Here is a 25494-nt window from a genome sequence, read left to right as displayed (position 1 = left end):
GGAATTTGCAACAGCTACAGTATGTGATGGATGGCAGTTATAGAAAGGGAGGAAAGTCTCAGATAGAGTCGCATAGATGGGTTAACTCCAGGAAGGGTAAGAGCGGTAGGCAGCTAGAGCAGGAGTCTTTTGTGGATATACCCATTTCAAACAGGTATGCTGTTTTGGAAAATGTAGGGGGTGATGGATTCTCAGGGGAACGTAGCACAAACAGCCAAGTTTCTGGTATTGAGACTGGCTCTAATGCAACGAGTGGTATGTCGACTTCCAAGAGATCAATTGTGTTAGGGGATTCTGTAGTCAGAGGTACAGACAGACATTTGTGTGGTCAGAAAAGAAAAAGCAGAATGGTGTGTTGTTTCCCTGGTGCCAGGATCAAGGATGTCTCAGAGAGGGTGCAGAATGTATTCACAGGGGAGAAGGACCAGCAGGAGGTCATTGTCCACATTGGAACAAACGACATAGGAAGGGAAAAGGTTGAGATTCTGAAGGGAGATTACAGAGAGTTAGGCAGAAATTTAAAAAGGAGTTCCAAAGGGTAGTAATATCTGGATTACTCCCAGTGCTACGAGCTAGTGAGGGCAGGAATAGGAGGATAGAGCAGATGAATGCATGGCTGAGGAGCTGGTGTATGGGAGAAGGATTCATATTTTTGGATCATTGGAATCTCTTTTGGGGTAGAAGTGACCTGTGCAAGAAGGACGGATTGCACCTAAATTGGAAGGGGACTAATATACTGGCAGGGAAATTTGCTAGAACTGCTTGGGAGGATTTAAACTAGTAAGGTGATTTTCCTTTGCCCAACCCAGAGTGGGTAGGGTCAGTCACAGGATTTTAATATGTTAAAAGGATTTTTGAGATCTTCATGAAGCCTAGCTGAACTTTTATAAAATTAGATTAGATTAGATTACTTACAGTGTGGAAACAGGCCTTCGGGCCCAACAAGTTCACACCAACCCTGAGAAGAGCAACCCACCCATACCCATTCCCTTACATTTACCCCTTCACCTAACACTACGGGCAATTTAGCGTGGCCAATTCACCTAACCTGCACATTTTTGGACTGTGGGAGGAAACCGGAGCACCCGGAGGAAACCCACGCAGATACAGGGAGAATGTGCAAACTCCACACAGACAGTTGCCTGAGGTGGGAATTGGCGCTGTGAGGTAGCAGTGCTAACCAATGTGCCACTGTGCCGCCCAATTGAATTTACCTGACGAATAAAAATTGGTCAGTTAAGGAGTTTCCAAGAGTCCTTATGGACTAACAATTATCAAAGAAAATGAAGACTGAAAACAAAATCCATCCTCTGACGCATTATTAAACAAAATAAACAAGGAAGTCCCAGGTTCAGATCATTTGCACTGAATTAGGTGATTTCAGTCAGAGCAATCTTTCAGTCCTCTCCCTACATTTTCAGTCATGTAATGCCCATCACCCCTCTTCACATCTACAGAATAGTCATGTAGGAATCAAAATATTAATTTTGTTTCTCTCTCCACCAATGCTGCCAACCTGGTGAGTTTTTCCAGTGTTTTGATTATTTCAGCCCATAGGCCACTTTAGCTTACTGTGGAAAGAAGAGATTATTGGAAGAAGGAAGAAATTAAGCAATTTTCTGTTGCTTCATTTAAGCATATTTTCTCAGTTTTAACTAACTAGGAATAATGATATGTCAGGCTGCTGCTTGGCTTCCCATTGCTGTTGTTATAGAGTGATTGTACCAATAGTTAAGGTCACATCCATCCAGAGAAACCATATTTTCTTCAGGCATTTTGGAGCTTCGTGGAGCTCAGCTTGCTTTTGGAGCCACACTGTGATTTTACTTAATGTGTGTCAGTCAATATAATGATGATTTATATGTGGATATTTTCACAGATTTATAAAATCAATTTTTCTTTTTTAATAAGTTAAATGTCAAGATTGTCTGGACAATGGGCGCCCTCCCACCTACTGTTTTTACCTCAGGCATCTGCTTAAGAGAATAATGGAATGCATGATAGATGGTGCTTTCCAATTGTCAATAATAGTGGAAGGAATCTGGTGTTTATCCAAGAAGATTAAAGCTTGGAGCACATGCCTGATGAAAATAAAAGCTAGAAATATGTTCTCTTTGGCAAGAAGCGGAAAATCTAAGCTACCTGACTATGTATCTTCAGTGTACATAAGAGAAAGTTCCCAAATGTGCCAGTTTGTTGAATGTTATCCGAACAGCAATGACTGTGTGAAGGTTTAGCATTAAGGCGCTTGCGCATAGATGGCTTATTGTTAACAACAGACACAAAGTCCCTCCTTTTTGACCCCACAGTACATAATATGAAGGAGCTGACAGCCAAAGAGGCAACTGCTGTTGGGTTCTGAGAGTTCCAGTTGAAGTTGTGCTGTTGTTGTAAAGGAGACTGATGGTATATACATAAGAGCATTAGAAATAGGAGTGGGCGTAGACTATTTGGCCATTCAAGTCTGCCCTGCCATTTCAGCAAGATCTGCCCCAGGTCCCAATTCTTCTTTTTGTGTCAACTCAGCATAGCCTTCAACTCTCTGATATTTCACATATCCATCTACCTTTCTTAAAAAAATACTTTCAGTATTTGGAGATAGCAAAAAGTAATGTGTTCATTTAGAGATTGTGGGATTTTGATTGAACACAATTCCCCCCTCCCCCCACCACCACCACCACCACCGCCCCCAAACCACCCCTCAACAATGGCAGTAAAATGTATTTGGTTATCTTAGCAATCTAAGTCTGAGAAACTCTTATTGTAAGTGACAGTAAGTGATAAAAGGAGATTTTAAAGTGCTAACATAAATTTTAATACATGTTTTTGTTTTCAGTCACCAATTAGGAACATCTGTGATGGTTAGAATGTAGACTGACTTGCCACTGAATCTGCTCTTAATTTTGTCTTATAGAATCCAGAATGAGAGAGAATTCACAGTGTTTAGCTGTTTGGAAAACACTAATGCCCTTTAACAAGAACTCTAAAATTAGATTATTGCTTCAGCTGACATTTTGTATTCAGGTTTTCCCCAGGCAGAGCTTTTTGACCATAGTTTTGTGGTGGGAAGTTACAATGTGTTTACTAAACTGGGCCGATGAACACTGTAGACATTGAAGGCAGGAAAATAGTCTGCAGATGAGTTTCTAAGTAAAATGTATTTTCAATGAAATTTTGGATAGGAAGAGGTTAATCCAGCTTCAATCCCAAATTAAACCTTTGCGTGTAAGCAGGGCTCTAGGCTGCAGGCTGAGGAGTTTCATTATGTTGTGGTATCTGAAAGCTGACAGTGATGGAGGGCAGCATAAAGAAAGCACATTTGGAAGTCTTTAATAAACAAGGCTGGATTTGCAATATTCTGTGATCGAGTGAAGTGGCTGGAGGGTATGCCTTGCCGAGATGTCTTATCAGATGGATGACACACTCCAGACGCAAGAAAGGAAAAATCATATAGACAATATACTTCTGTACGTAACCAGCAATAAAGAGGCAAGAAGCAATTGCAGGAAGGGATGAAGCCTCGGAAGCAGAATAAATGAAGCATGGTATGCAATAAAGCCATTTTGATAGCTTTATTTTTGCTTACCGTAGCTGGATTGAACAGGCTGTGGATTGTGGATTTAGCAACCATCAGCTGATCCCCACCTGAGAGCCAATTTTATATGTGTGTAAAGGGTTATTGGAACTGTACTGTTTTAGGCAGGGAAATTGTGAAAGGCTACACTCATCTTTGAATAAGGTAATGAATGTAACTTCCCATGAGGAAATATTTGTGCATTTGCACTTTAATGAAGTGGGTATTAAAATCTTAAAAGCATCCCAATTAGAACCATAAAACCATAGAAATACAGTGCAGAAGTAGGTCATTCGGCCCATCTTGTCTGTGCCAACCCAAAGACAGCCAGATATATTTTCGAGCCCCATTTTGCTACACATGGCCCATAGCCCTGCAGCTTACAGCACTTAAAGTGCAGATCAAGGTACTTTTTAAAAAGAGTTCAGGGTCTCTGCTTACACCACCAACTCAGGCAGCAAATTCCAGACTCTCACCACACACTGCATTAAAAAGTCTTTCATCATGTCCCTTCTAATCCTCCTGCCACTTAGTTTGAATCTGTGACCCCTGGCTTTTGAAATCTCTGCCAAGGGAAACAAGTTCCTCCTGTCGACTCTATCTCAACCCCTCGTCATTCCCCAATCATGTCACCCCTCAGCCTTCCGTTCCAAGGAAAACAACCCCAGCCTCACCTATCTCTCCTTGTAGCTACAATTCTTCAGCCGTGGTAGCATTCTAGTAAATCTTCTCTGCACCCTCTCCAGGGCAATCTTGTCCTTCCTGCAATGTGGTGACCAGAACTGCACACAATATTCCAGTTGTGGTCCCACTAGTGCTATCTCAAGAGTCTGTTTTATTAAGATGCAATGCAAGTGGATCAATTCCTTTAAACAAATTTGCTCAAATTAGTAATAAATACCATGGTGAGGGGAATCACAAGTGTTTTTTATTGGCCACCAAACCCCACTTCCACTTCTATCAAATAAACTTTTCAATTGGATTTTAATTTAAGTTCTCATCTGTGCTCTCGTAGACATGAAAGCACATATGGCACCATTTAAAGAAGAGGAAAGGCAGATTTCTTCTTTTAATTGAGGTTTATCTCACAAAAAACATCTATAAAAATTACCAAGTCATTTGTCTTATTGCTTTTTGTGGGATCTTGTTTTGTACAAATTGACTGTTGCATTACAAAAGTGCTTGTGCTTCAAACATTGCTTATGAAGCAAATTGGATGCTCCTGAAGTCATAAAGGCCATAATATAATGCTATTTAAAATTTTCATCATCTTATTTAAATCTGTTCACTGCCTTGCAGTCACCTGTCTCTTACATTTTCCAAGCTTGACAATCCTTCAACTTTGCAGTCCTCCGACTGTGGTCTCTTCTGTTTACACCTCTTACTTCATCTGTGTATGATACATTCAGCTCTCTAATCTTCCACACTTCGGAATTCCTGCATAAACTTCCATAATCTTTATTCTCTCTTTGGCTTAAAAGACTACCTTGCAATAAATTCCATTAACTTTTCGACTTCAAGTGGAAAGAGAGAATCTGTAATGATAAAGCACAGATTTGTTCAGTAGGCAGCCGAACGTATTACATGTGGCCCACCAAATCTTTGTTCAAAAGACAGGCATGTGTGACTGGAAGCTTTTGAAAGGGGCTACTTCTATAATCAGTGCCATTTCTCTCCATATTTGCTTCTGAGAGGCTCACTAGTGAATCTATCAAAGGTAGGAGAGAAACAGTCTATGATTAATGTGCATGAGTGAGAGTTAGCTCCGCTTAAGGCCTGGAGCTGCGATGGACTGGAAGTCTTTCAGAAAGATACTGGCTTCAGGAGACTGGAAGTGACAGTTGGGGAAATTTGAATCTGCAAGGGCGTGGTGGAGCTTAGGCAATTGGTGGTTTGGTGTGGGCGGGGATATTGTTGGTGAAGATTGGGCAGGCTGTTGGCAGCATGGAGGGGAGGGAGTAGAGAGGCAGGAAGGTAATTTGGGAGGAGGGGTGGTTGCAGCAAAAGCCTGGAACTGCAGGAATATTAACCTGGGCGGGCCCCAAGGGAGGAATCCGCAAAGCAGGCATGGAAAGGAGAAGATTCCAGGCAGGAAAAAATCCACTTCCACTTTCATATGAATTTTGCCAAAGCGAACTCATGGTATGCCCCACCAGAGGCAAACTGAGCTCAGTGTTAATTAAACCCAACTTGTTAGCTCACCCTCAATCCCCAACTCTGACCCTCTTTCCTGTTCATCAGGAGTTGGGGTCTTGTCTTTTTCTGTCTTTTGATCTACTTTTTAACTGAAAAAGCAAAAACTAAGGTTTTATTAGTTAGCTCTGCAGCTTGGCCTTTTTTTTAGTAATGTCTCGTGAAGATGATTAATTCATTACTTTTTCTTGATGTTCCTATTGTGACAAAATTCACTCAGTAATGCGTGCACTGCTATCCCCTCCCAAGAAAAGGTTGAGCAATCCCACACCTTGCATAACCTCAGCAAAAAGCACTTTAAAATCATTACCTACATTTCTAAAAGCACCTCAGTGTAATAAATACTGTCTGCGTTTTTAAGTTTTAGTTAACAATCTTGGGGCAATGCAGATGGCAGTTTTCTTTTTCTAAGTGATAACAAAATATGTTCACACTTCAGAAAACAGAAAGTTGATGGCAATAATCTTTTTGGAGGAGTTCTGGTCTCAGAGTCACACTATGATGTCTACATAATCAGTACCCAATGTTAAGACATTATCAATGTGGAATACAGGTCCTCTCACTCACTGCATCCAACTTGCGTCAATGGAGGAATGTTGCAAGGTTTTACCAGATACACAGTTGAGAAGCCTCAGTGTCTGATTCATTTGTTTAGAATGAGCCTGTAGAATTGCTTTCACCTCAGAAAGCCACAATCTTGGTTTCCTGCACCCACAGAGAACTTGTGAAACAAGTGCACAATGTCACATGCAATCAATACTGCTGTAGTACATGTTAAGGGTTCACATCAGGCACTGTGAGCATGTGAGCAGTATTTTAATTTTAGATAGGTTGTACTGAAGAAAACAAATTTAGCAGATAAAATATTGCAGCACCTACAGATTGACCCTAATGTGAAACGTACCCCTAGTACTGATTAGAAGCACCAAGTCAATGAGTTTGCATTAGAGTCAGAATAATCAGATTTAGGAAAATACTAAGTATACTCTAACCTCTGACTGCAAAATTAAAGAGGGCAATAGACTATTCTATAAAGGTCAGACTAAATTACTTTAAAATGTGTCCACTATGCACGTCTGCTATTCCAGGCATAACTGAACATAGGACCCTTTTTGTACCTGTTTGGAACTTATCTTTGTGATTATTTGTGTATGAGAATGAAGCTGAGTTAACTGATGCTTTCTGGGGAATAATGCAACTCACAAGTCCCAGGGATTATCTCTGGATCACCACTCAGCAATTCTTACCAGAAAGTGTGCTTGTGTGGCTATTGGGCGAGGATGGGACATAATGATGTCTACATTGGATGAATGAGCTGCTGCTACTCCAAATTTTGGTTCATATCAAAGAGGCATTTTCAGACAACATAATAATTGGTTTCTCAGTTGAGAATGCAGTTGCTGAGCTCTTAGCCAACATTTTGTGGACTTGAACAAATAATCTAGGTTTACAGTTCAGTTCGTAAAGCTTTGAGAATGTACTGCACTGTCAAAAGTGCTGTCTTCAGTTAAGGTGTAAAAATGTGATACTGTTTGCTCTCTCTTGGTGGATATAAAAATAACCAAGCTAACCTGTGAAAAAGAACAGGAAGTCTGTGTTTAGGCAATGAAATTGCAATATAATATCAGATTATTTCTATAACATTGTAACATAATGGCAGTTAAAGTGTCTTGTGAAGCATTTTGGTGACATTGTCTTTGGACAGGATACTGAAGTACAATTTTAGTACAACCTCTCTTGGGTTTGATTTGATTTCTTGTTTTGAATTGAAACAGGTTGAAACTGAAGTGAAAGTAAGTGGAAGCATTAATTCAACAATTCAGCCAACATGAGTGAATCACAGAACTGTTAAATGCAGAAAATGGCACATTTTTCATTTTCAGCTAATAGTCTTTTAAATGTTGAATGACCCTACAATGAGGATGAAACTGAGATGTCAGGTTTTAGTTAGGTTTGTACATCCTTAATACTTCAGTTATTCTCATTTTTCTGATGAAAAGTGTCGTCTCATAATGAAATATGAGGAAACATTGATTCAAAACATTTTAAATCTCAAGTCATTTAAGTGCTCAAACCTCATTGATGCCTAGCTTTCTGGAATTGTACTTTGACTGCAATACGTTAGAGCAGCATCTCTTGTCCAGTCTATAGACAGACCTGATTGGAACATTATAAAAACAGTTATGTGTCTAATACTCCAACTGTGCCTTAATATGCAAAAGTAAGATCAATCATCTGTGAAAGGACTTCCTTGAGTAGCGTTGATATTCAGGAAGCAATTGAAAAGAAAATTACAAGTTAATCTATGATGCATTGATTATATTAAAGGACTAAGCCTATATTGGATCTATAATCCATCCAAATCTGATTGAGAATTTTTTAAAATGTTGAAGTGTAATGAAATATAGGCAAGAAAGAGATTCAAACACAAACTTCTTCATATTAATTTGAGAAAGTTAAGTTACAGAATGCCACGGGAGAATGGTACATGAAAATCTTCTGAGAATGAATCAGATTGAGATAATGGAGTTTATATGAACTCAAGTCTTGTGAATTTCTGAGCATTTCTGCCTCTTTCATTATGCTGTGCACTTTGTCTTTTTTATATGTAATATTTGTGTTTTAAAGGACCTTATCTCTCTTGCTCCACTCCACTGATTTTGCCCCCACCCCAAATGTACCAGTCTGTCTTCTATAGAGGCTTTCTCTCCTGCTTATTTAAATATTAAGATTTAATCACATCCAGTACCATTTAAGTATTGCTGACAATGAAATGTTTCCTAGTTACCAACATATTATTGTGCCAGAAATGTTTAACAGACAACATGGGTGGACCTCAAGGAAGGCTTATTCAGAAAATATTTTGAGTAGCAATCTGTGTGGCTTTTATATATGATTTTTTTACTAATGATGTTTTTCAATTAAAGATTTACAAAATAAATGACGTTGCAATTGTCCTGTCTTAAGGAGCATGAATATAGTGAAGTCATTATAGTCAAAAGAATGCAGAACTAAGTAGCAATAGCAGTGGGCTATAATTTGTAAAGTGCCATATAAATAACAGGAGCAATATATTTTAACGTCTCTGTTGTAGGTGGATGAGCTGATGTGGAACAAATATCCTCCAACATTTGCATTTGTCTTGTGAAGTCTGCAATGAAAGTCAGTAAATGGTGATTTCAGTTTTCATTTTTTTGTCAAAATCCAACGCTAATATCTGCGTATGCTTCCTTCTAATAGCCAGGAACTGTAACAGTTTTACTTCTTTTGACTATGGAGTCACAACTTAAGAGTGTTTGAACTACTCAATTTTCACGTTAGGATAGCAAACTGAATCACTTCACAAAACTTTACACTGAGCCACTGCATTATTGTGGTGAGATATAGTCTAAAACTGAACTGGCTAGTACTAATGCTGCAGTTGGTTGCATGTAATAACGGAAAATTTGTTGGGAGATGGTGACCCAGTGGACTTTTTCAAGGATATTAATTTTGCTAAGTAGAGGAAATGGACCGTGCTATTTTCAACAAAATGTAGCCTTTGAGGTTAGAGGCTGGCAAAGAAAGCCTTGGTAAGCCAAAAGCAGAAAGTAGTGTCAGGTTTGATTTCAGCTGTGGGAAAGGGAAATGGTAAAAGTGGGTGATCATCAAAAGGGTGAAGGAAATAGTTCCTGGGTGTTAGATTACATTGATTTTGTGTTGCCTAGCATTTGCAAAGATTAAGCAAGAAGTGGGCGGCACGGTGGCACAGTGGTTAGCACTGCTGCCTCACAGCACCAGAGACCCGGGTTCAATTCCCGCCTCAGGCGACTGGCTGTGTGGAGTTTGCACATTCTCCCCGTGTCTGCGTGGGTTTCCTCCGGGTGCTCCGGTTTCCTCCCACAGTCCAAAGATGTGCAGGTCAGGTGAATCGGCCATGCTAAATTGTCCGTAGTGTTAGGTAAGGGGTAAATGTAAGGGTATGGGTGGGTTGCGCTTCGGCAGGTCGGTGTGGACTTGTTGGGCCGAAGGGCCTGTTTCCACACTGTAAGTAATCTAATCTAAAAAAAAGAACAAACATCTGAAGTACAAAGTTTAATTGTTTGGCAAATATTTTGTGCCAATCAGATAACACATTTATCATTGCAGTTTCAATCATGTCAACATAGGAGCCCTTCAGTTTGAACCACTTATATAAATGAGTGTCCATTCATGTGAGCAAAGACATCTGAGAAGATACTCTTGGCTCGCTGTTATTCTAGCTATTTATTAGTAGATAGATAGTGCATTCCTAGCTGCTATGAGATTCCTGGTTGCATATTTCTGTAGTGGATATCGAACAGCCTATAAAAGGAGCTGCCAATTCACTATCGGCAATTCTCCACTTGCTGTCAAGGCCATTTCATTCTGTAGATTGCTTGCATTGAACCAAGACAAAAAGTTTCAGTTGGTAAGTGAAAGATTAGTCAGTTCCCGGCTTTCACTATTTAGAAGTCTTGGTTGTTTAGCAAAGCAAATCTGCTTGTTTTTGCTGATGCCTTTCCTAGTTTATGTTTCTCCCAACATTTTTCTTGAATGCACTGGGTAATGGTTTGCAATTATGTGATACATCAGAAATTCTCTCTACATTTATGATTACAGTGAATAAATGTGGTCAGAAAACAAATACATTCAAACCAGATATGGGCAATGAAATTGTTAACTTTTATTTTTTATAAAATGTCTTTATCACTAGGGAGTAAGTGGCAGAGGTTTAGGCACTCCTCTCATTAACACTGCATATCTTGTAAAAGCAACCCTCCATTATGGGGAATGTTTCCCCAGGCACAGTTTAAAAGAGAATATATGGCACATTAATATTTAATCCAAGTCTCCTAGCCAATTTTCTTTCCATACAACATAATGGGAAATTGTATTTTTAATGCCATTCCTTTTTGTTAATGCCAATTTTCTGGTCCTCCTCTCCTTTCTTGAAGTGATTCATTCCTTGCTTTCATAACATTTTACTGGCACAAGCTTGTACTAATCCATGATATGGTATTTTGCCCCACCAACCGGTGAGGCATTACTTAATGCAATGGCCAAGTTAGTCAAGTATTGGGTGGGCTTTTGAGCTGCAGGGGTGAAGAGGAGGGGAACAAGTGTTACGTGGGTTTCACAACAAGTCCAAACCATTCCTTATCTGATATCATACACATCCGATCTCAGCAAAAACCATTCAAGATCCATAAGGAGTAAGACTCACAATCAGAATCCCTATCTCAACTTGGTGACAGTATGGCCGATTATAACCGTATTGCACAAATTGGATGAGACCCACTAAGTTAGGACTAATCAGGAATTATGGCTTTTCCTTTATTCAGTAGATAGACTCGTTACATCATCAGGGATTAAACCAACTAATATACTGCACTATATAAAATTTGAAACCAAACCATAAGGTTTCATCCTGGCAGATTTTTTTTTCAAAAGCTAGTTTTAGAAATTTTTAGTAATTTTGCTGGTCAGCCCATGTTAAGGTGCACGGGAAGAGATTTTAATAAAATTAAATACTACGGTATCAATTCACTACAGCAGGGATCAGGAGCCGCCCCCATTTGAAATAAAATGGTGCAATATGATGCCACATTATTCACAACATTTATTTTGGATAAGGGTCCAGAAGTAATAAGGAATACTACCAATGTATAGCTTGGTGCAGAATGGGGATCAGAATGGTGTAATTTTGCCTAAAATAATTTGCAAGCAATACTGTGCAATATGAAATCATTAGACATAGGCACCAAAGTAGGCCATTTAACCCATTGCTTTATCTTCACCAGTCGGGGGACAGTGGCTGATCCTCAATGCCACTATCCTATTTTTTCCCCATAACCTTTGATTTTAGTAAGCTTTGAGAAGATTTGTGGGTTGAGGTTCTGGATGTCTTTGTCAAACACGAACGAGAATTCCTAGAAGCGTGGCATTCCAACCGGAAGTCTATCAACAAACACATCGAGTTAGACCCCATCTACCACCTCCTGAGAAAAAGAACAGGAAGTGACTTCACAGGAAATGACATCACCACAGAAAATGACATCACCAACCCAAAGATACCCAAATATATAAATAGAAAGCAGGACTTATCAGCAGTGCTTTGCCTGAGGCCCGCTGAAGATGTTATCTAGTAGGGTGATGAAACGTCTGGAAATGAACCTTGCAGCTCAGTGAGCAAACCTACATCCAGAAGCTTTGATTTATTTACTTATTAAGAATCTGCCTTGAATATATTTAATAACACACACTCTATATACCTCTGAAGTAAAGTGCGCCACAGATTTGCTATCCTCTAAGAGTTGAAATTCCTCCATATCTCTATCTTAAGTGATGACTCCTAGTTCTGAGATTATGCCCTATGGCCCTAGTCTCTCCCATAAGGGAAACAACCTTGCAGCATCAACCCTAAGAATCCTATGTTTCAATAATGTCATTTCTCATTCTTCTAAATTTCAACAAGAACAGACTCACCCTACTCAAACTATCCTCACAAGGCAGTCCCTCCTTACCTAGAATTAATCTCAAAAATCTTCCCAGGACTACCTCCAATGCCAGTATATATTTCGTTAGATTAGGGGACCAAAACTTCTCAGGATATTCTCAGTGTAGTCTGATGGGTGCCTTGTATAGTTTTGGCAACATCTTCCACATTGTTATCTCAATTCCCTTAGAAATAAATGCCAACAAATTGTCTTCCCTATTATCCACTGAACTTGTGTGTACAGCATTTTATGATTCACACACGAGGCATCCCAAATCCCTTTGTGCTGCAGCTTTCTGCAGTCTTTCCTTTGTTTAAATAATATTCAGCTTCTGTATTCTTCCTATCAATTGCGTAAACATACATCTTCCCACATTATGTTCCATCTGGTAAATTCTTGCCCACTCACTTAATTAGTCTGTATTCCTCTGCAGACTCAGTGGCATCCTTATAATTTGCCTTCCCACCTACTTTTGTGTTATCCATAGACTTGGCTAGAGTGCATTCATTTTCCTCATCCAAGTCATTAATATATATTGTAAATAGTTATGGCCCCAACATTGATCCTCGTGGCTGTCACTCGTTATAGGTTACCATCTTGAAAAATGCCCTTCCTTATCCCAACACTCTTAATTCTGAAGAAGGGTTAATACCTGAAATATTGACTTTGTCACTACCCGATGCTGTCTGGCTTGCAGTGTTCTTCCAACCTTCTGTTTGTCTACTTCGGATTCCAGCACTTGCAGTGTTTTTGTCTCTGTCTTCTATTAGTTAGCATTTCTTTATCTATGCTAATATTTGTAGGCTCTTATTAACTAGCCTTGCGTGTGGAACTGTATTGAATACCTTTAGAAATCCAATTATTTTACATCTACTGGTTCCCCCCTATCTACCCTGCTTGTTACCTTTTCAAATATTTCCAATAAAATTTTCAGGCATGATATTTCTCCTTCATGCCGCCATGTTGAATCTGCTTGATTAAATTATAAATCATTTTGAATAGACTGTTAACATTTTTCCAATGGCGTGTCATGCTAACCAGCTTATAGTTACCTTTCTTTATCCTCCTTTTGAAGAAGGATGTTACATTGGTAGTTTTCCAATTGTCTTGGACTTTTCCAGAGATCACCACTAGTACATTGTCTATCTCAATAAGTGTTTCCTTTAATATCCTAGGATGCAATCTGTCAGGTCCAGAGGACTTACTGGTTTGTAGTCCCATTAGTTTCCCTGACAGCCTGTGTATGCAGTTATAATCTAATAAAAGTAATTAATATTTTTATGGGGATTTGGAATCATAGAATCGTACAGCATGGAAACAGACCTAGGGTCCAACTTGTCCTTGTCGACCAGACATCCTAAACTGATCTAGTCCCATTTGTCAGTATTTGACCCAAAGTCCTCTCAACCCTTCTTATTCATATACTCGTCCAGATGCCTTTTAAATGTTGTAACTGTAACAGTCTCCACCATTTCCTCTGTCAGCTCATTCCATACACGCACCACTCGCTGCATGAAAAAGTTCTCCCTTAGGTCCCTTTTAAATCTTTCCCCTTTCATCTTAAACCTATGCCGTCTAATTTTGGACTGCCCACCCCTGGGGAAAAGACCTTGTCTATTTACAGTATCCATGTCCCTCATGATTTAATAAGCTTCTATAAGGTCATCCCTCAGCCTCCGATACTCCAGGGAAAATAGTTACAGCCTATTCAGCCTCTCTGACTCTGGAAACATACTTGTGAATCTTGTCTGAACCCATTCAAGTTTCACAACATCTGTACTTTGGAAGTGAATTGGGCAGCATTGAAGCCTGTGAAGCCTGATACTTACATTGCTATAAGCCATTGTAATCTCAGAAATAAATAACATGAATAACTCCAGACTCTACCTCCATATCTCTGTAGCCTCCTCCGGCCTCTACAACTTTGAACTCTCAGCATTTTCACTGCTGATCTTTTGCACCTTTTTTATCACTTCACTATCATCAGTGACAATAGTTCTGTCTCCAAATAAATCAACCTTTCCTCTTTCAAGATGTTTCTAAAACCCTACTGCTTGGATTTAGCTTTTGGTCTCCTATGCTAATGTCTCATTTTGGTAATGCTGCAATAAAGTGTTTTACTGCATCAAATATAATGTATAAATGCAAGTTTTTGTTAGTTGTACCTCCTGGCAGAAAATTAGTTTGCAGTTTATTGAACATGTTTCTGGCACAGAAACTTAAACAGAAGAATGAGCAATAAAGCATAAATATGTTACAAAATATGATTGTTTTTCAAATTATATCCTACTTAGAATGTATTAATAGCCCACTGTCGCACAGTAAAGCACAGCAGAGATGCAATTTTAAGCAGTAGTTTGAAAATACACAGGGAAGAAAGGATTAGAAGAAACAAGGATTGGAAAAAATCAGCAGGTCTGGCAGCATCTGTGGAGAGAAAGCAGAGTTGATATTTTCGGTCCAGTGATCTGTCTTCCAAACCTCCTTTGGTCCCTGTTGTGGTTCTGTTCGCCGAGCTGGGGATTTGTGTTGCAGAAGTTTCGTCCCCTGTCTAGGTGACATCCTCAGTGCTTTGGAGCCTCCTGTGAAGCGCTTCTGTGATCTTTCCTCCGGCATTTGTGGTGGTTTGAATCTGCCGCTTCCGGTTGTCAGTTCCAGCTGCCCGTTGCAGTGGCTGGTTTATTGGGTCCAGATCGATGTGCTTATTGATTGAATCTGTGGATGAGTGCCATGCCTCTAGGAATTCCCTGGCTGTTCTCTGTTTGGCTTGTCCTATGATAGTAGTGTTTGGTCCCTTTTACCAGCATCTGCAGTTCATTGGATTTTGTTGAAAGGATTAGAAGAATTTGTTGACACAGTTAGGTAAAGAAGTAGAAGAAAATACATGTGCCAAATAACCTGTTCCTGTGATTAATTATGTTTGCAGTATTTGTATCTCAAGTGGTGACCATGTTTGTAGCAAGCCATATTCATACAAATACAGGTAGATAACCATTTATCCAAAATCCGAAAAGATCCAAAGTCCGAAGGTTTTTTTGTGAAGTGTTTTTCTCATGAACAAGGTTGTTTGGCATGCAAACAGTTAACCCAAGTCGACACCCACTCGGTGCGTATCATTCAGATGTGACATGGGGAGGTGTGTGGCCCAGCACTGGCAGGCCTCCATTCTGTCTCAAGGCCCATTTCATTCAGTGAGTTTGCTCCTCCTGTAACATTTTTCTTTAAATTTCACCATCAAACTGTCACTTATTCTGAAATTAGAAAAATTCTGAATTCCAAAGACCTGAGCATTTCAGATAAAGGATTGTGCACCTGTTTAACCATCATTGTGACAGCAGCAGCAAAGAATCGCGAAGATACTTTGAGTGCCAGCCAAGTAGCATTCACACCTCAGAAGAAGAAATGTTATGGGTTCAAGTCCCAATTTGAACTCGAGCACAAATATTAGAATTGAAACTCAAGCGTAATTTTGAAGAAGGGCTGCACAGTCAGAGTTGCCTGCATCTTGGATGAGATGTTAAACCCAAGCTCCATGCGTCCCCTCAGAAAGAGGCAAAAGATCCCAGGACACTATTTAAAAGAAGAACAGAGGAGTTATCCCAGAGTCTTAATCAAAGTTTGTTCCCAGTTGAAAAGTGCAGTGCTCGAAAAGCACAGCAGGTCAGGCAGCATCCAAGGAGTGGGAGAGTCAATATTTTGGGCATGAGCCTTTCATCAGGAACAGCTTCATCATTCCTGATGAAGGGCTCATGCCCAAAACGTCAACTCTCCTGCTCTTCAGATGCTGCCTGACTGGCCATGCTTTTCCAGCGTCACACTTTTCAGTTCTGATTTCCAGCATCTGCAGTCCTCACTTTCTCCAAATGTTTGTTCCCAACTGAACATCACAACGACAGGTCATTATCACTAAACAAACAAACCCCAAAGGACTATGGATGCTGGAAATCAGACACAAAACAGAAAATATTGGAAAAGCTCAGCAGGTCTGGCAGTATGTATTGAGAGAAAGGAGTTTAACATTTTGGGTCCAGTGGCCCTACTTCAGTTCTGCTTTCTCTCCACAGATGCTGCTCAAACTGTTGAGTTTTTCTAGCAATTTCTGTTTTGTTTCAGGTCATTATTGTGTCATTTTTTTGGGAATTGGTTGTATGCAAGCTGGATGTTCATTTTACTGCATTGACTGCACTTTAGAAGTCCTTTGTTGGCAGAAGAGCACTTTGGAATATCCTGTGCTTCTATTATAATTTTTATTTTACTCTGATACAAAAATCAGCCCTTAGAAGCCACCACAACTGTAGTCTTCCACTGAAAAGAAAGGATTAATTGGCTCAAGGCATACATTTAGGATTCAAATCACACTTTTAAACATATATTTCATCTGCAGTTTTTTTCTGTAATATTTTGGCTGTTTAATTAAAAACAATTAAACCAAATCAAACTTAAGGCAATCTGGAAAGCAGAGAAGTGTCATTAATTAAAGCTCAGAATCATTCTGTAGTACAAACTAAGGAGCTACAAATGTAAATCCAGTGGTGCAGAACCGGCACTGATGGGGTATAATACCAACATAAGGCAGTTTCCCTTATAAGTGAGGACATTGGAATATATAGAACAAAAGAAATTGCAGAAAGTGTTTACTATTGTGAAAATTATACTAGGTTAATAGAAGTAGGTAGACTAACTGGTGAACAAATAATGCACAAGACATGCCTGTTCGGGCGCTGCTTTTAAGTGTACTTAAGAGGGAAATCAGAAGAGCAAAAAGGGGACATGAGATAGCTTTGGCAAATAGGGTTAAGGAGAATCCAAGGGGATTTTATAAATACATTAAGGACAGGACAGTAACTAGGGATAGAATGGGGCCCCTCAAAGATCAGCAAGGTAGCCTATGTGTGGAGCGGTAGGAGATGGGGGAGATAATAACGAGTATCTTGCATCAGTGTTTACTGTAGAGAAGGACATAGAAGATTTGGAATGTAGGGAAATAAATGGTGACATCTTGAAAAATGTTACAGAGGAGGTGGTGCTGGATGTCTTGCAACACTTAAAAGTGGATGAAGCCCCAGGACCCGATCAGGTGAACCCTAGGACTCTGTGGGAAGCTAGGGAAATGATTGCGGGGGCCCCTTGCTGAGATATTTGTATCATCGATAGTCACAGGTGAGGTGCCGGAAGATTGGAGGTTGGCTAACATGGTGCAAGTATTTAAGAAAGGTGATAAGGAAAAGCCAGGAAACTGTAGACTGGTGAGCCTGACACCGGTGGTGGGCAAGTTGTTGGAGGGAATCCTGAGGGACAGGATTTACATGTATTTGGAAAGGCAAGGACTGATTAGAGATAGTCAGCATGTCTTTGTGCGTGGGAAATCGTGTCTCACGAACTTGATTTGAGTGTTTTAAAGAAGTAACAAAGAGAATTGATGAGGGCAGAGTGGTGGACTTGATCTATATGGACTTCAGTAAAGCGTTCAACAAGGTTCTCATGAGAAACTGGTTAGCAAGGTTAGATCTCATGGAATACAGGGAGAACTAGCCATTTGGATACAGAACTGGCTCAAAGGTAGAAGAAAGAGGGTGGTGGTGGAGGGTTGCTTTTCAGACGGGAGGCCTGTGACCGATGGTTTGCCACAAGGATTGGTGCTGGGTCCACAGCTTTTCGTCATTTATATAAATGATTTGGATGTGAATATAGGAGGCATAGTAAGTTTGCAGATGACACCAAAATTGGAAGTGTAGTGGACAGTGAAGAGGGTTACCTCAGATTATAACAGAATCTTGATCAGATGGGCCAATGGGCTAAGGAGTGGCAGATGCAGTTTAATTTAGATAAATGCAAGGTGCTGCATTTTGGGAAAGCAAATCAGAGCAGGACTCATACACTTACTGGTAAGGTCCTGGGGAGTGTTGCTGAACAAGGAGATCTTGGAGTGTAGGTTTATAGATCCTTGAAAGTAGAGTCGCAGGTAGATAGGATAGTGAAGAAGGCATTTGGTATGCTTTCCTTTATTGGTCAAACTATTGAGTACAGGAGTTAGGAGGTCATGTTGCAGCTGTACATGATATTGGTTAGGCCACTTTTTGAATATTACATACAGTTTTGGTCTCCTTCCTATCAGAAGATGTTGTGAAACTTGAAAGGGTTTAGAAAAGATTTACAAGGATGTTGCCAGGGTTGGAGGATATGAGCTATAGGGAGAGACTGAATAGGCTGGGGCTGTTTTCCCTGGAGCATCTGGGGCTGAGGGTTTACTTCATAGAGGTTCATGAATTCATGAGGGGTATGAATAACGTAAATAGACAAGGTCTTTTCCCTGGGGTGGGAGAGTTCAGACCTAGAGGGCATTGGTTTAGGGTGAGAGGGGAAAAATTTAAAAGCGACCTAAGGGGCAACTTATTCATGCAGAGGATGTTGCATGTATAGAATGAGCTGCCAGAGGAAGTGGTGGAGGCTGGTACAATTACAGCATTTAAAAGGCATCTGGATGGGTAAATGATTAGGGAGGGTTTAGAGTGAAATGACACTAGATTAGGTTAGGATATCTGGTCAGCATGGACGAGTTGGACTGAAGGGTCTGTTTCCGTGCTGTACATCTCTATGACTCTAAGACATACATGCTGTTGAATCAGAGCCCTATCAGAGCAGTGTTTGAAACAAACAAAACATGGTATTTTTATTTCCAAAAGAAACCTAAGCTGAAACGTGACATCTGATTGTTCAATTAAATATTTTGAACTTGTCAGTCAAAATAATCTAGTTCCATCAATTAAATAAAATAAGGAACGGAGCTGGCATGCTGTTATAAGTAGAGTGAGGATCATTGTGGGGGTGCCTTTAATGGGTGTAGCCATTTTTGATCATGTGTTGCTATGGGAGAACTCTGAGGAAGCCTTCTGAGCAATGCTCAGCTTTCATATCTTGTTGGAGCCATTATGGTCCATAAATGGTTTATGCACATTGACCAACATGAAGTTGTTGCCTGTGATAGACTACTGACTAATGAAGCCTTTAGATAGTATTCTTTAGTCCTACCTAATGTATTAGATTTTGGTTGAAATAAGCAGTTGCAGTCTTCGATGGGTTAAAGGTCATTCAAGGATTGTTAATATTTCAGTGAAAATCCAGAATTTATTTTAGAAATTGCAGTATGCTTCTGAAGGACATGCCCATAGCTACTTATGAAAGGGGTCTGTCCTTAGGATTTTCTCTTGTCTAGGCAGTGTGTGCCATTTATCTTCTCCATTATTTTGCGCTGCTTGTCACATCTCATTCCCTTTGTTGTTTTAACAGATGGGTTTGATGAATCTCTTCCTCCACTCAAGAAGGTCACATTTGATTAAGGGTTCAAACGTAACCCCTTTAATCAACAGGAACATGAGGATATTGATTTTTTTAAAATAAGATTGTTCAGAAAATCTAATAGTCTCTTGTCTGGTATGTGATTTTATGTTTATTTGTCTTCGTTAGAAATATAAGAAATTCTGTAATAGTCAGCTGTCATGAACAGCAAAAATACATTATATGTGTATGATTAAAATTGAGTAATGGACATCTTCATATGCTAACTAAACAAAAACACTAAACAATGATTCATTTATAAAATGCTGCCTTTTGAAGCTTAGGCTATGCTTGCAGACACTGGACGTACTGGTGACTGTAGCTCTGTTCCTGGTGGTAGAAGTGCTGGGAGCAATTTGAAGTGATGAATTAAGACTATCACACAAGAGCCATGTTGACGTAACCTTAAGGGATTTTGGTTTAAGTGTACTTTTTTTTCTGAGTAGCAGTGACGCCATTGATCTAACTTTTAAAAGAAAAGACATTCAATTTAATCAAATTAGCCTACGAAGAGAATGTTTCTTTTTCCTGGCTGGTGGCACCATTAGGGAAAGCTTTTGTTAGGAGGGAAATATGTACATCGAAGATCCCTTTAGACTCAGACTGTACAATTCCTCAATCTGTGATGTAAAATCTATGAGGACTGATAGTGTTACTGTATTGTTCCCTGTAGCTATCCCTTGGTGTCCATACATCCTGGTAATGGATGTAATTAGGAACCCCTGCCTCAGTCAGTTTAGCAGCAATATTTATTTCAAAATGAGCCCTTATCATCTCCTGTGCGCTGTGGGACATTTCTAGCTTATTGCTTTGATATACTCTAGTGCCTGCTGTGACCAGTAGTAGTTGACACACATTTGTCTGACTGTGATGTTTACCTATTTAATGTCAAAAAACATTTCCAACACAAAGTTAGAACTTTCCAAATCTGCTCTGTGCATAAGGAAAGCTGTTCTATGTTTGCTCTAAATGTGAAATAACTAATGATTGCCTTGGCATGTAAATAGCAGTCTCGATTCCCGAATTCCTTCTGTCATAGTGGTGTGCACTTGTCAGGTTTGAAATATTTCTTGACTGAAGTAAGCTGGTTTTTGGAACTTTTTATGTGGCAAATAAATAGAATACCTCCTTAAAAGATAACTCCTGTGTGGTTTAAAAAGTTCTGCGCTTGGCAAGGATTCCTTTATCAAATGTACCAGACTAATACGTTGTACATTTTGATGGAAAGCTCTTGAAATTTGCATGATGGATAGTCTGTAAACATCATATTGCTTTGTATGACAGATTATTAGTAGCATTATCAGGAAGTGTTCTATGAGGTTATGTAATATAACTATATCTCACCCTGAAGCTGGATGAAATACTGGAGTGCCCAGTACCTGAGGAAATGTACCCCAGCAGAAACTAATCTGCTTTGGCCAAGATCTGCAAGGAAAATTAGCCAAGCTTCCTGCTTGCTATCCAGTGACCCCTGCTGGAAAAGACTTTGAAAGAACTTATTTGCTGCCTTAGTTCACATGTGAAAAATGGATACTTCAATGCAGTATTCAATGGCACCAAGCCCCATGGAAGTGGGCCCAGCACTCCCAAGAGAGGAGAGAAAGATATCTTTAAATGGTATCAAAGCAAAACATTGCAAATGCTGGATGTCTGAAATTAAAACAATGTTTTTCAAAACTCAGGTCAAACAACAGATGGAGAAGGAAATAAAATTAAGACTTTGAATCCAATATGATTTGATCAGTTCCAGCAAAGTCATAGTGGGCTCAAAATACTGTCTTAGCATTTGTTTCTATCTGCACAGATGATAGAGATCTCAGAGGTGAGATGACAGCCCTTGATGTCAAGGATGCATTCTGCAAAACTGGAATCAATGGGAGTAATGGGGCAAATTCTCTACTGATTGGAGAATATTTAACCACCACACCTCGACATTCAATGTGGTTACCATTGCTGAATCTCCACTATCAAATCCTGTCTCCAGCCAGGGTTGGGAAATAGTTAAGAAGCCACACTGCTAACTCTGTTTTGGGAATTGTTTGAAGCCACACTGCTAACTCTGTTTTGCAATATAACAGCATGCTAACTCTTATGCCACAAAGCTCTTTAGAGTGTGTATTATGATAAGATGAAATGCATGTGTTAATGTTCTGAGTCTGGCTCACTGGAAAGGCACCACCCCAACCTCCAGCATATATCAGAAAATCACAGGCATATTGTTCATGATTTCCTGTCATTAGAGTCAGTGATGAGCAAAACAGGGGCAATGTGCATTAATTTTTATCATTTATGCATGTTCATTGGTCTCAAAAGATGGTTATTAATGTGGGCATTTTGTAGCATAATTCAATCTTGGGACATATGAACTCTCCTGCTGAAGACATTCTAAGGCACATGACTGCGAAGGGAGTTATTTGCAGTTTTTCTTGCAGCGGTTCAGATTAAAAACTTATGTCCTGTGAGAGCATGAGAAGAGCAAGGGACAAAAATTTATACAAACTGACAGGATAAAGAGAAAAAAGCATGACAGAGAAAGGAAAATGGGAAAGTTAACAGGGTTGATAGGAAAAATAACAGTATGCATAGTGTAATGTTGCAGTCTGTGTGGCCTTTCTTTGAAAATATGAATGTGCTTCCTGATTTGTGGGCATGCCGAAGAATTACAGGGTTGGGATAATCCTAGGATATATTTTTGTATTTGTGTGCATTGAGGAAGACTTCTTGGAATCAGATAATAACCAAAAAGAATAACTTTTTATTTTAGACTTCCTGTCTGCAACCTGGTCTTCAAACTACCCATCATCAAGTGCTACACTTTTAGAGAGGTATTTCCTGAATCCGGGACTCGGTGCTTTTTGTTTTAATTTCTCAATTAATAAAGTTTCAATCTGTTATCCGTCTGATAGTGTTTAAGTGGTCTGAGACCCACCAGTGGTGTACAGTATCAAGTTTTACTTGCCTGTGTACATTTGTACTCTCCTTGTCTTGAGGAACAATGAGGTAACAGTGTTATATGATTAAACTATATTATTAATAAATTGAAGGGGTCTTGGTGGTGCCCTGACATCTGCAATATCCAAGGCTAGTTATTTAGTCAGGAACAATCAGATGGCTGCGCAGTATTAGATCCTTTTGGCTGAGGAAAGTTTACAGCTATTAGCCAACAACAATTGCTAAATTGTAGTTAAATAAAATCCTGAGAACCATTAAAGTGTGCTGCCCTGGGACAGTTCAGAGATGATGAAAAAGTAAAGACTTGGATCTAATAATGAACGAGTGTGGAACATGTGAATAAAGGCCACAAATATTAATAACATTGGCGTAATTTGTTTGACCAAATGGTTCTTGGCACAGTCATTGGTGGTTTGGGACTGAGCATTGCCAAGCCTCTGAAAACTGTAATACCCTTTCAGTTGATGCCTTTACTATATAGATAGCGTGGGGCTCTCACCTAAGGCTACATGGGCAGCTCCTTTATTCAGTAGGTCACTGACATGTATGGCTCTTTGAAATTTGCTGTCAGGCCTAACCTATCTAGAAAATATGGAAGATGAAGAAAATGTTTTCAAGGAAATTCCAATTTCACATATTGTTAAACATACAAACATATCATGTCAGTTTTGTTTTACTTAAAAAGTATGAGTCACTGTTGATCCACAGAGCACCATGTTATTGTATGATGTATTGTGAAAGAACGCTATAATTGCATATATTATTGAATGCCATAAAGAAAAACTGAGTGACAGTGGAATCAGCTGGATTTTCTATCCATAGCTACAGTCCTTTACATCTGATGCTTTTTTCTCCCGGATGCCCTGCATCCAAATTAATCAAAGTCCTCAGACACAATATCCATGTTTGGGACTGAAATACTGTATTAGGGATAACTATAAATTTTTTGTGTTTTTAAAAAAAAGTGGATTTATGTGCTTTTGGTGTCAGTACATGTTTGTTTTGCTGCTGCTCTCAGCAATACTATCTAAAGTTTGGATGGTTTTATTTAATTGGAGCAGGTAAAATGTACATCGTAGTTCTCTCAACATAAAAATTAGGAGCAGTAGTAGGCCATTTAGCCCTTCAAGCCTGCTCCACTGTTCATTATGATCACGGCTGATCATCCAACTCAATAACCTGTTCCTGCATTTCCCCATGTCTTTTGATCCCTTTAGCCCTGTGCTATATCCACATCCTTCTTGAAATCATACAATGTTTTAGCCTTGATTGTTTCAGTGGCAGCAAGTTCTACATGCTCACCACTCTCTGGGTGAAGAAAATTCTCCTCATCTCAGTCCTAAATAGTTTACCACACTCCTTAGACTGTGTGACCCCTGGTACTGGATTCCCTGCCATCAGGATCATCCTTCCTGCGTCCACCCTGTCTAGTCTTGTTAGAATTTTATAGATTTTTATAAGATCCCCTCATTCTTCTGAACTCCAGAGAATTTGATCCTGACTGACTCAACCTCTCCTCATACATTAATCCTGCCATCTCAGGAATCACACTGGTATTAATGGCCAATTGTTGTAAGCAGCCAGTTATTGATACTCTCAATGATGAGTGAGGCATGTTCTCATTAACTACTATTTTACATTCAACATCAGCGTAATGCATGTAAATCAGAAGCAGGAATAGACCATTTGTCCCATCTATTCTGCTCCAGAATTCAATATTATCAACTGATCTGATTGTAGCTTCAGCTCCACATTGCTTTCCACCCTGTTAACCTTTGACTCACTTGTGAGTCAAGAATTTATCTACTTAGGCCTTAAAAGCATTCAATTACCCCTTCTCCAAAGACTCATAATCTTCTGAGAAGAAAGATTCATTCTCATCTCTGTCTCAAGTGTGAGACACGTTATTTTTAATCTGTGTCCCTTAGTTCTAGTTAAGTACGTAAAGTCTACATCAGCGTGGGCTGTGAAAAAGCTTCAATATTCTAAGTGAGATGAAACTGATGATCCAGCAGAGTTCTACTGCACATGATAGAATAGTGAAATCTGCGACATGCAGAGCTTACACATTTGTTTGAAGGTAAAATAGCTTGAAAATAAGTGAACGCATTTGGTGATTTGCCAAAAATAAAAATTATTTTCAGGACAGGAGAGAAATAAAGAACTTCATAGTTTGTGACTATGTTTATACAATGAAAAGTGATTTGAAAATGAATCATTGACAATTTTTACATTCTTAATTTGGAAATTACTAACTCTGCCAATTTTAATTGCAAGGTACAGAACAATTATGTCAAAAACAGTAACATGTCATTTAACAACCTGGCTATTATTTTGTGTAAGCAGCATTATGTCAGAAATCCTGATGCTAAGCTGGATTGAGGCTCTGAGAGTCTTGCATGTTTAACTGTAAAATTTGCTTAAGGGGATTTGTGTCTTTTTAAAATAATAGAACGTCTGCTGACACCAATGATCTGATGACGAATTCCGACTGCACATGCTCAATTCCAATTTCCTTTAAATGTGTACACACATGCAATATAAAGCTAATATTTTTTAAATTAAATAATTTTACTTCAAGTTTTTATTCTCTTCACAGATATGTTTTCAGTTTTTAAGTTTCATTTTAAGGGTTTGTTAGGTTTTTATCATTCTTGATTTCAATTAATTTCAGAAATGTTGCTCCAAGGCATGCTCCTGGGTGTCAGCCAATGAATCCTTAAAATAAATGTGGTTGTTCACCTACTGAATGAGGCAAACTTTGGAAAAAGTTATGTGTTTCATTCACTTCCTTTCATGTTTCTCTGCCACATCAAAGCATCAACCGTACAGCAACAGCTTACACTTGTATATGTTCCTCAACATACAAAAACAAACCAAGCTGCTTCACAAATCAAAAATGTGACTCAATTAGAAGAGGAGCAATTAGTAGAATGACGAAAA

The 25494-nt window shown here is 39.3% G+C and overlaps 1 protein-coding gene across 13 annotated transcripts in view; it reads left to right on the top strand.

The window, feature by feature from the left end:
- Window positions 1-25494, top strand: part of raraa (retinoic acid receptor, alpha a) — a 580457-nt gene that overhangs the window by 364454 nt on the left and 190509 nt on the right. Inside the window, exon 1 of one of the 13 annotated variants that reach the window (XM_043674903.1) lies at window positions 19679-19695. The exons of the other annotated variants lie outside the window; for them this stretch is intronic. The gene's annotated coding sequence lies outside the window, so the exon portion shown is untranslated. Of the gene's footprint in view, window positions 1-19678; window positions 19696-25494 lie in introns of those variants that run through there. 13 annotated transcript variants of the gene reach the window in all.

Source organism: Chiloscyllium plagiosum, chromosome 33 (genome assembly GCF_004010195.1).
Source record: "Chiloscyllium plagiosum isolate BGI_BamShark_2017 chromosome 33, ASM401019v2, whole genome shotgun sequence".
In the NCBI taxonomy this organism is placed as follows: domain Eukaryota; kingdom Metazoa; phylum Chordata; class Chondrichthyes; order Orectolobiformes; family Hemiscylliidae; genus Chiloscyllium; species Chiloscyllium plagiosum.
Note: the sequence above shows the minus strand (reverse complement) of the source record. Positions and strands in the feature narration are given on the sequence as shown.